Source organism: Chrysochloris asiatica, unplaced genomic scaffold (genome assembly GCF_000296735.1).
Source record: "Chrysochloris asiatica unplaced genomic scaffold, ChrAsi1.0 scaffold00007, whole genome shotgun sequence".
Lineage (NCBI taxonomy): Eukaryota > Metazoa > Chordata > Mammalia > Afrosoricida > Chrysochloridae > Chrysochloris > Chrysochloris asiatica.
The window spans coordinates 34,111,874-34,124,267 of NW_006408525.1; the positions used below are offsets into that span (position 1 = coordinate 34,111,874).

Below are 12,394 nucleotides of genomic sequence, written 5' to 3' on the forward strand. Positions count from 1 at the left end.
GGCTCCTCGTTATTTAATGGATAAAATAAAACTTGTTAACAAAGTATACATGACCTTCATGATCTGCTCTTTAGGTTCATTGTCTGCTACTTTCTTCTTCAAAGGTATGCTTCATGCAATACTGAACTACTTGTGGATTGCTTGGCTGAAAATTAAGCCATGGGGGTGAGTGGGGTGAGTCCCATTCCAGACCTGAAGGGTGACCAAGGACCATAGTCTTTGACCAGTAAGCTTGGTGTTTTTCATGATTTTGAGTTGTATTCCATATTTTCTCCCACTCAATACAGACCATTTACTGTGATCCCTTCAGAACAATTGGTAGTGGTAGCTGTGCACCATCCAGTTCTGGTTTCAGGGTTATGGAGGCTGATATTCACATGGTCCATTAGTCCATTGGACTCATTGATTCTAAATGTCTTGAATTTTCCTCACCTTTCTTTCCTCTGCACAAGGATAGGTGAATAAACTTTAGCCAGTCACCTAATTGTTAAGGTTCTGGTTTCTTCATATTTAAATCAAAGTAGTAATTTAGCCACTCCAGTTTAGTGGGAACTTAAGGAAGTAGTACATTTGAGAGCATTATTAAATTTCAAAATATTATAAAAACATGAATTATTTCCATTGTCTATTACAGGAGTTGGTGAACTGCAACTGTGACCTGCAAGCTAAGAATGTCTTTTACTTTTGTAAATGTTTTTGGGGAAAAATATCAAAGAAGAATACTTTGTGACATGTTAAAATTACATGAAATTCAGATTTCAGTGTTTATTGTTATTGTTGTTAAGTGCCGCGGACTTGGTTCTGACTCATAGCAACCTTGTATATAGGTTTCCCAGGGAGTGGCTGGTGAGCTTCAACTGCCGACCTTGCCGTTCAAATTGATGTTGCGGTCCAGTGCATTAAGCCACACATAAAAAGCCTTTAATGGAACATAGCCATTCTCCTTTGTGTATGAATTGGCTATGACTGTTTCTGCATACAAAGGCAGAGTTGATAGTTGCAACAGAGATAACAATATAACTTACAAAGCCTAAAGTTTTACTGTTTGGCTTTTTATAGAAGTTTGCCAGTCCTTGGCTTACAATCTAGTCTATACCATTAAATATTAATGTAATGAGTTGGAGATACACCACCCATGTCTCTTGAAGGCTTTTGCAGGGGATAATTCCTTAATGTCGGTTTATTTATAAAAGATTGACCACTTTGTCCTGTTAGTGATTTATATGATAGGCCTCAACTGTACCTCCTTGTGATAAAGTATGTTAGTTAATTAATTAAAATCTACTCCTTTTTTTTTTTCTTTTTTAAAGGAGGTATTCCAAGTAGAGTAGAGCACATCATGAATGAGATTATTTTTCTTTGCTCAGGTTCCTCTCACATACCTATTTGTATTAAAAATATAATTGTTATGTGAACTTACATAAAACAATTTGGCGTATTGTTCAGACATCTTGTGTGTATTTTGGAAGCATATTGCCAGGCCATTCTTATGAGACACTTCTGGGTGGGTTTGAACTTCCAATCTTCTGGTTATTTAGTAGTTGAGTGTTTAACCTTGTGTGTTAAGATAATACAAGAATTGAGCTGAATTAATTTTGTTGGCATTGTTGTTGTTGTTAAGTGCCTTCGAGTCGGTTCCGACTCCTAGCCACCCTGTATAGGGTTCTCAAGGGTTTGAACAGTCTTGCGGTTAACAGTCCAGTTCTTATCCTACAGTGCCACACCAAGACTCCGTTGGAATAATTAGGAGATTTTTTATTCAGTGTATTAACACACTGATTCGCTTAAATAGTTATTGACTACCTGTAGTTACTTTTGCTACTGTAGTTTTTCAGTTTAAGGTGGAAATTATATGTTTTTCCTTAAGTAAAAGGTAAAATTCAAATTCAAAATTCTGTGTTCTTTTATTTCTTTTGCCTCTGGGATTTTTTTTTTTTTTTTAAAGATAGTATAGATTAAGGTTTATCAGTTTTGTAAATTTTTACAGGCCAGTGCTGACAAGTTTCACTGTGTGTATGTGTGGCAAAGTATGAAGAGGAAAGAAGTGATTGATAGATTACTTTTATTAATATCCACAAATCTTATAGATAAAGCATTCACAAAGTAGAAAGTAATAAAAATGGAAAACTTTTGTTATTCCAAATACCTGTGGAAGAGGTAGCAGTAATGCTTTCCTTGATAATGCAAACATTATCGTAGTTGATGATTATCTGATTTTAGAGATTGACAACCTGAAGAAATACAGTATGTTTTTATTGTCATTATAAATAAATCATAGTTATTTAACATGGAAATGGAAATAGGTATGTTGTTGTTGGAGTCCTAGTGTGGGGCTACAGGATAAGCACTGAACTGTTAACCGCATCGTCTGTGGTCCAAATTTACCAGCAACACCTCAGAAACCCTATGGAGTGTCTCTGTAAGTTGGAACCAACTTGACAGTACTTAACACCAACAACAACATTGCTGTTGTTGTTGTGTTAGCTGTTAAGTTGGCGATCTTTTGTGTAACAGAATGAAGCGTTGCTTGGTCCTGTGCCATATGTTTATTTATATGTTTGAGGCCATTGCCGTGATATTGTTGTGTCACCCCCTCTCAGCTGAGGGTTTCCTTTATGTTTGCTGACCCTCTATCAAACATGATGTCCTTTTCTAGCAATTGGTTTTTCCTTGTTCAAATAAGTAAAATGAGTGTATGCCATATTCATTTGTAAGGAACAGTCTGGTTTTATGTTTTCTAAAACTGATTTGTTCATTCTTTTGGCAGTCCATGAGCATATTCAGCATTCTTTAACAGCACCATAATTAAAATGCATCAGTTCTTCTATTTTCTTTTTCCATTGGCCAGCTTTCCTAACAAATGAGGTGATTGAAAAGACCATGGCCTGGGTCAGGAGCACCTTAGTCATTGCTTATAAAAACTATAAAGTGATCTTTTGCAGCAGTTTGCCCAGTTCAATACATCGTTTATTTCTTGACTGCTTCTTCCATGTACATAGATTGCTGATCCAATTAGAATGAATCATTCACAATTTTTACTCCGTTGTATATTGGTCCACTAGTGAGAAGTTGTTTTCTTTACATTCAGGTATAATCCATGTTGCAGACTACTGTGTTTTACCTTCATCAGTAGTAAGTGCTTCAAGTTGTCTTCATTTTTGGCAGGCAATGTTGTATATCTTCTGCGTATTGCAGGTTGTAAATGAGTATTCCTTCAATACTAATGCCATACTCTAAATATTGTGATTTAATCATTTTATATATGGAGAATCTGCTTCAGATTTTTTCTGCTTAAATGAAGAAACTTTCTTCTTACATCTTTATTCCTAATCTTGGTTGGGGTTTCACAATTCCTAGTTGCTGAAATTTGATAGGATAAACCTAGTTAGGCTATAAAAGTATGGTGGATATATTTTGTTTTCTAGTATCTTATTTTTATTCAGATTCCATGGAATCCTGTAGGACTCCCTGAGACTGTGAATTAGGGTGAATGAAGGCTTACTAAAACAAATAACCAACCAATGAGCCAACCATACCTCTTTAGCATCAGAAATCTTAGCTCTTCCTTGTTAGGACTTTAAAAGGAAAAGAAACATTCTTTGGAGGTTGTTATTCAGACATTCCTATATTATTGGATGACAATACCACTGTTCATGATAACATGTCTGACGTATGAGAAACAGAGTTTTTTCATCCTGGCTTCTAAGGAGCATACTGACTACTTCTTTCAACACAGAATTGTTTGTTCTTTTGGAAGTCCATGGTACTTTTAATATTCTTCTCCAACAACATAATTCAAATGCACTATTCTTCAATAGAAGTCCTATTCATTGTCCAACTTTCATACGCATATGAGGCGATTGAAAATACCATGGCTTGGATCAGGCATACCTTAGTTCTCAAACTGATATCTTTGTTCTTGAACAGTTTAAAGGGGCCTTTTCCAGCAAATTTGCCTGATAAATACATCATTTGATTTCTTTAATGCTGCTTCCATGAGTGTTAATTTTGGATCCAAGCAAAATTAAGTCTTTAACAACTTCAATCTTTGCCCCATTTATCATGATGTTATTTATTGGTCCACGGGTGAGGATTTTTGTTTTCTTTACATTGAGGTGCAATTCATACTGAAGGCTTTCATCTTGGATCTTCATCAGTATTTTAAGCCTCCTTTGCTTCCAGCAAGCAAGATTGTATCATCTGCATATTGCAGATTGTTAATGAGTTGTCCTCCAATTTTAATGCTGTGTTCTCCATATAATCCAGCTTGTTGAATTATATGCTCAACATATAGATCAAATAAGTATGGCGAAAGAGAATACAGCTCTGGTGCACACCTTTCCAAATTTTAAATTAAGTATCTCTTTGTTCTTTTCTAAAGACTGCCTCTTGGTACAGATTCCTCATGAGCACAGTTAAGTGTTCTGGAGTACCCGTTCTTCACAATGCTGTCTGTGCATTCTGCAAAAGGATGTTATGTGATTTGGATGTTGTGCAAACACCATATTAAAGCATTATGGGAGCCTTTTGGCTCTCTGAGCAACACCATGAGGTTGGCAAGAACAAGTGCTTTACAAAAGGTGGCAAAAAAGGAGCCAAGAAGAAAGTGGTTGATCCATTTTCTAAGAAAGATTGGTATGATGTGAAGGCACCAGCTATGTTCAATATAAGAAATATTGGGAAAACACTAGTCACAAGGACTCAAGGAACCAAAATTGCATCTGATGGACTTAAGGGTCGTGGTTTCCAAGTACGTCTTGCTGATCTGCAGAACGATGGAAGTTGCATTTAGAAAATTCAAGCTAATTACTGAGGATGTTCAGGGCAAAAACTGCTTGACCAACTTCCATGGTATGGATCTTACCCATGACAAAATGTGCTCCATGGTCAAAAAATGGCAGAGCATGATTGAAGCTCATGTTGATGTCAAGACTACAGATGGTTATTTGCTTCACCTATTCTGTGTTGGTTTTACTAAAAAAATGCAACAACCAGATTCGGAAGACATCTTATGCTCAGCACCAACAGGTCCATCAAATCCGGAAGAAAATGATGGAGATCATGACCCGAGAGGTGCAGACAAATGACGTGAAAGAAGTGGTCAATAAACTGATTCCAGACAACATTGGAAAGGACATATAGAAGGCTTGCCAGTCTATTCACCCTCTCCATGATGTGTTTGTTAGGCAAGTAAAAATGCTGAAGAAGCCCAACTTTGAGTTGGGAAAACTCATGGAGCTTTGCTGAGGACCAGCCTCGACAAATTATTAGGAGGCTCTTGAAGGAGGATGTGGATTCGGCTGAATGAAAAAATAAAAAAACACAGAGTCAGTGGGTCATTTTGAGTCTCAGGCAGATAGATGATGGTAGTGATGACTCTCTGACTGACTCTTTATTTCAAAAATTGTTGTTTCTTATATCCCATTTAGAATATACTATGATCTCACAATAGTCATGTACAAGCAGTTACAAATCAATCAAAATATTATATTCTTACATCAAAGGTACAAGAGGAACCCAAGGTCATCAAACATTCCTGCATCTCTACACTCCTTAGTTACCTTGATAACGTCTGCCTTCTGTGAGCGACTCTGTTTCTCTCTAATCCTCCCTAAAATGTCTAGTTTGGCCTTGATTTGTTTTTCTCTAAATCCTCTTTTAATGTCAGGTTAATTTTAAACAAAGTTCTACATCTTAACTTCTAACTCTACCAACATCTATTACTTTCTATAGATTCATTAATTACAACACACAATCAAAAACATAATCTTTACTATAACTGGTCATACATATAATTGATGTAACAATAAAAACAATAACATAAAAGTACCCTAAAGTTTCATAGTTAAGAAAAAAGCAGTAATTCTCTTATGCTAATAATTTCTCAAAACCTCTAATCAAATTTTTACTTCTGTTCCCAAGCTCTCACTGCCCTTGACTGTCTCCTAAGCTGCTTTCTAAAGGCCTTAATGTCCTTGACTAAAACTACATGGCATGTTTCTTACAATCTTAAGCTTGAATTGCTAAAACTTTAGCTAGTGTGGTTATTTCTAATGTTAAAACTTATTGTTAAAGTAAAAAACAATTTTTATAACTACATAAGATTGAATATGATGTGAAAGTTAATGTGAAAGGCAACTATAATAACGTGAGGTTTGTTTAAAGTATCTAATGATTATGCAAGATTTTCTAAAACTTCTTATAAGGAAATCAGAAATAAACTATTTTTCCAAGGAAAAGCTAGAAGCTGCAGGGCCCCTGCATGAAATATATCCCTTGTGGCTTTGCCAACCAAGGGGACATTCATTGTTGCTTTGCTAAACAATGAACTTTTCATGCATAAGGCTTCTCGCTGTTCCATCCCTTGGCAGGATGGCATCCGCCAGAGCTTCATGGTGAAGACAGTAGTTCTGGAAAAGCTACTGGACATGAGACAGGTGCTGAAGTTGAACGAGTTGATGGCTATGAATCACCAGTTCAAGAATCTGTTTAAAATTCAGACTTTTAATAGTGACAAATTAAAGATCTTATTTGTGAAAACAAAACAAACATTATGGGAGCCCGCTTCCAGTTATCCTTGTTGCTGCTGCTTGCAGCTGCAGCTGTTGGTGGCCAAAGGTACTCTAGAGGAGTAAGTGTCTGCAGCACTGAGTGACAAGAGGGGAGGGAATGAGGAGGTATTGAAGTTTATCCAGTCCTGCCCAATTTTCCATTGGACCTGCCCACCCCAGGATAGTCTGAGAGTCTGAGCCCAGAGCCATTGTCCTCTGTCTCACTTGCCTGTATCCCATCTGTGGGCCACTGCTGTAAGAGTCTGGGTTTGAGGACTTTAAACCATTAAAAGCCAAACAAACTCATCACCGTGGAAGTGATTTCTTTTCATAGTGACCCTGTATATGGTTTCCAAGGTTGTACATCTTTATGGGAGCAGAAAGTTTCATTTTTCTCCCTCCAAGCAGCTGGTGGATTTGAGGATCATAGTCCAGTGCTTATCCTACAGCACCGCCATTAAAGGGAAATAGTAAATAAAAGAAGAGTTGGTTTCTGTTTAACAAGCAAAACAAATCTTATGGTACTACAGTCATATGTATGGATGTTAAGCTTTACATACCTGGAACCTGTTTATTTCCCTTGTCTTTAAGTTTAATTTACTGAATTATCACCAACAACAGTATTTAGTGATTTTTTTTTTTTTCGTTTTAATCTTATTGATACACTTCCTCTTCAGAAACTGAAACATTTTCCAGAAAAAAGGAAAACAAAATTTTCATGTGCAGTATAGGCACATATTGAACAGATTTAATGTTACGGATGCATGTAAAGATTGCCTGGGAAAATTACAGAGAAAATAAGTTTTCATAGATCTTTCAGTACTCAAAAGGAAAAGGAAAGGGCTGGAATAATTTGTAAAAGATTTAAAGGTGATAGTAATACATTGTTTCGGTACCAGAAAGAGAGTTGGCAGGAAGTAGGTGAGTGTGGATTAAAATTTAAGTGGGTTCATTTAAACTTTGTCCATAAAGCTTTAGTCTTCCTTCTCTCTTTTTAATCCCTAATTTTCTTTTTTTGCATTAACTGAAATATGTTTTATATTTGAATATATGGTCTTCCTAGTAATAACACATGCCCAATGAAATTCCTGGTTTGGCTCTGTTGGGTAAGCACTGGACTGTTAACCACAAGGTTGGCAATTCAAACTCACCAGTCACTTGTTGGAAACCCTATATAGGGTTGCTGTGAGTTGGAACCAACTTGATGGCACTTAACCACACTAACAAATTAAAATCAAAAGTTAAAAAAGCAGTTAAACTTTCTACTTTAGTGGACAGTTACAACAACCAGTCATTTTCTGAAATGACTATGAGTTGTAATCAAAGTCATAAGAGAAGACATAGGGAGAACAAGTCCTTTTTGGATTGAGTAAGCCCTCCAGAATCAGCCTGGTAAATAAACCTTAACCTGTTGAAGAATTCTAGGTGGAAAAAATTTAAAGTAGTCAATTTCCATTCATGCTTAGCTGACTTCACTTGTTCACGAACTTGATTGGTGTCATACTTCTAAATTAAGCGTGCTCAATTCTTCTAGTTTATCCATGCCTTCCCTAGTGAAAAGATTTTCAATAGGAACAGCATCATGGATCCATTTTCCTATTTCTCCCCTTCGTTGGCTTCTTCCAAATCACTTATTTCCCTATTTTCTCCCCTACCTCCAGAATTTTCCTTAATTAGTTTTCTTTTTCTGAAGTACATGTGCTGAATCTTTCAAGACTGGCTTCAGTAATACCTGTCTCATCTACATCTCTTGGCATGTACAGGCTTAAACCAATGCCATTTATGTTTGCAGGAGAATCTGCTTCCTCACTACCTAATCCTTGAGTATAACGGGTACCATCTTTCTCCTTATTAACTAGTACAGTGTGAAATTCAAACACCTCATCACCATTGATTACTAACTAATGCTTTCCCTATTTTAAAGTCTGCTTTTCTTCTTTCCGTATCTTGCTCAGCTTGATCAATCTTTTCCTTTTTTTCCTTGCAAGAAAAGATTCGACAGTGATTGGTAACATTTGGACCTAGGGTAGAATGCTCTCTTTCAGTGAGGTCTTCTAATGAATTTTCATCTTTTTTCAACACAAATATAGGAAGAAGTGCATGACTATACATGTATATATCACTCCCTCCAGGGCATACCCCAAACCAGCCATACTTGTTTTCAGTAGCTTCAAGGAAAAGAATGTTTGCACATTATGTGGGTTTTTAGTTTTTTCTTTCCGCCTCTCTGTGCTTCTTGTTCACTACATCTTCCAGTTTTTTCTCATTCCCCTTATCCATGGTATCTTTTCCAACTTCTTCATCCCTTGCATACATGTAAACATTTCACTTCTCATATTTTCTCTCCAGAGTCAAGTCAAGAGAGAGCTCACAGCTGTCTCCTTTATTAGTACACTGTCCTTGCTTGAAGGATGCACACATCACAGATTTGGGATCTGCACCTTTGCTTACTTAATTTTTGAGTGGCAGCCACAGGTTTGAACAGTTCATTTGGCTCCTGAAATTCCTCCTCGTCATATTTTTCAGTTTCTTTTCAGCTGCACTTTGTGCTACCTGACATGGATTTTGTTGACCAAATTTAATTCGATGAAATTCTCTTGCTTTGTTTCTCTCGTTAGACCACTGCTTTTGTCTTTGATGATCTCCTCTTTCTGCTCTGCCTTTTTGCTGCCCTTCGTCTGAGTCTGTTTCTTTGGGTGCATTGTAGAGAGAGGTGACACTGGCCAAACTTGATGTAGCTGGACACTGTCAGGGGTTTTGGTCCCACTGCAGGAGGAGAAGAGGAAGACTGGGAACTCGGTTGCACCTGTAGAAGATGCGTTGCTCTGTTTTGATTTGTCTCATGCTTTCTTTGTCCCTTTCCCTGATTATTTTATTGCCTATCCTAATTATTTTATGTATCATATTTTATTGTATTCTATAATCTTATTTAGAGAATTAGCTTGGTAGTGTTCTCTTTTAACTTGCATTTTGTAATTTTTCATATTTTTAAGGTCAGAGTTCTGACTTATTTAAAAAACAAACTATTAATTTTTAATCTTGTTATTAAGTACTGTTGAGTCAGTTAAGACTCATAGCAACCTTGTATAGGGTTGACGAGGAGCAGCTGGTGGGTTTGAACTGCCGACCTTCTGGTTTCCAGTCCAGTGCTATACCTACAGTGCCATACCATGAGGCTGTCATAATTCTGCATTTAAAATTTCACTTCACCCCAAATTCTTAGTTTTAGTTGTATTTTGTTTGTTTCTGCCTTACTTGTACCTTAATTTTCTAACAAAGCTGTCTCAAATTCATCTAGTTAATTCCATAGCATTTATGATATTAGCTTGCATTTTATGGTATGTACTGTAAATATGAATGATTGAACATAAAAGTTATAATAATAGATTTTTCACCTAAATATATATTTTCTATCTACTTCATTATGAATGCAACAGGGAGGCCATGTTTGACTTCTCTGGCTTTACAAAGGTCAAAGAGAATCAAATTCAGAATCAGCCTAGACTGATTCCTATGAGGTAGAGGTCAGACATGCCTCCACCTTCTCTTCTGTCTTGTAACACCAGCTGTAACCTCCCCCAGTGCTCTCTGCTTCATATTTTAGGCCCATAATCCCTTGCAATGGCCACACAGAACCCAGACAGTACTCAGGATTGTGGGTCTTATTAGGGAAGTGAACAGTGTACAATTCAGGATCAGAAACAACTGAGGATGCTTCAGTGCTCCAGTCAGAAACACCTCGTCGTTGCCTCACTGCAGACACACTTTGTTCTTGTCTTTAGCCTCTTAGCCTTGTGGCCCCTCAATCCCCTAAGGGCACATTCTGTAAGTCAGCCTTCTGCCTGCAGGCATTCAATTTTAATGGATCCATGGGCTGAGAATCCTGAAGCTGCTCTGTCTTGCCTTGCTGCCATCTCTGCTGTTTTTCTAGACAGGGACCTCATCATGCTATGCCCATGACTCTTTCTTGATGGTCCTGGATCATCTCTTCCTGCTTCTGAGGTGGCTCCTTTTAAACTTAGTGGGATGGCAAAACTTAACCAATCCTGGTGTCCCACCCAGTTATTTGGTGGGAGTTAAGAAAGCTTTGGATACAAAAAACCGTATCAAGTAAATTCATGGTACCACACTCATTAAGAACACCTTTCTTTAAAATAACATATATACGTGTATGTTGTTAAGTGCTGTCGAGTCAATTCCAACCCATAGTGATCCTGTATATAGGGTTTCTGAGGTTATCGTATATTCCATTAACTTCTCCCTCCATGGTAGCGTAGTGGTTACGAATTGGGCTGCGAACCATAAGGTCAGTGGTTCGAAACTACCAGCCGCTCCGCGGGAGAAAGATGAGAGGCTTTCTACTCCCGTAAAGATTTACACCCTCGGAAATCCTGTACAGGGTCGCTATGGGTCGGAACCGACTTGACGGCACTTAACAACAGATGATTTTTAAAAAGGAATACAGTATTCACAGGTGATAACACTATATTTTGTGAGCTATTCTATGATTTGCCTTACTCAGGGATTGCTGTGGTTCAGGGTTTGAAGAGTATCTCAGCAGTAGTCTTGGGGAGCCCTCTAGTCTGGACTTTTTAAGAATTTGAGTTCTCTTTCATATTTTTCTCCCATTCTACCAGGATCCATCTCTTGTGGACCTGGTCAGGATGGTCAGTAGTGGTAGCCAAGTACTTTTTACTTTTCCAGTCTTGGTAGTTGAAGCTATTGTATGTGTAGACAGTTGGCTCTGTAGACTAGTTTCTTCTTTGATCTTGGATTTCCGTATTTCTCTTTTTGCTTTGGATGAGTAAGGACTGATAGTCATATCTTGGATGACCTCTTGCCAGCTTTTAAGAAAGACCCCAGATACTACTCACCAAACTGTATGTGGATCATAAACTTGACTGTGATGTCCCACAAGACTGTAAAAAGCACACTTTTTGATTAAAGTAAATTCATTCTTCAATCCACTACTGATAGAATTTTTATTTGAATGAAGAAAATAAAATAGTTACTAGTAACTGGAGTGTGTGTTTGTTAGTTGACAACCCACTGTTATATTTCTTTACTAATGAATAATTTATTATTTGCTTTACTAATGACTAATTAAATGCATTCTGTTAAATGAGAAGTTTTGTGGAAGACTTACCTTTACTTTCTGGATGTTGGATCCTTTTCTTAGATACTTTAACATCTTAAATAATTAGGATTGTGTTCAGCTGCATGTAAGAGAAATCCAAGTGGTGGTGGTTAATGCCATGGAGTCATTTCCAACTCATATTGACCCTGTATAGGGTTTCTGAGGCTTAAAACTTAAAAGCCTCATCTTTTTCCCATAGAGTTGGATGGTAGATTTGAACTTCTGTCCCTGTGGTTAGTAGCCCAACTTATATCCCTCTACACTGGTAAGAGTAATCCAAGTACAGTGGCTTAATCAAATAGAATTTTATTATTCTCAGAAAACAAGAAATCTGGGTATGGGTGTTGTTATTAAGTGCCCTCAAGGTGGTTCCGACCCATAGCGACTCTGTATAGAGTTTCTGAGGAGTGGCTGGTGAGCTTGAACTGCTTCCCTTGTGGCTCAAACTGATGTGGCAGTGCAGTGCATTAACCCACAGCGCTGTCAGGAATATAGGCACTTTCTGTATTTCTTCTTTGTTGTTTTAGAGTGTGGTTTCTGTCTTTGAAGCCTTGTCTATATGCTTTCATCTCATTGACCATACCTGGGTGATATCATAGAATGCAAGGGAGTCTGGGAAGTTGATATTTTAGATACATTGCTGCCTCATTCAAAACTTGTTGTTAAGTGCCGTTGAGTCGGTTCCGACCCATAGTGACCCTGTACA

General features: G+C 37.4%; 2 pseudogenes; one reads left to right on the forward strand and one right to left on the reverse strand.

The window, feature by feature from the left end:
- Positions 1-4,558: 4,558 nt before the first annotated feature.
- On the forward strand, positions 4,559-6,493 carry LOC102833944 (annotated as a pseudogene).
- Positions 6,494-8,049: 1,556 nt separating this feature from the next.
- LOC102828574 lies at positions 8,050-9,253 on the reverse strand (annotated as a pseudogene).
- Between the last annotated feature and the right edge of the window lie 3,141 nt (positions 9,254-12,394).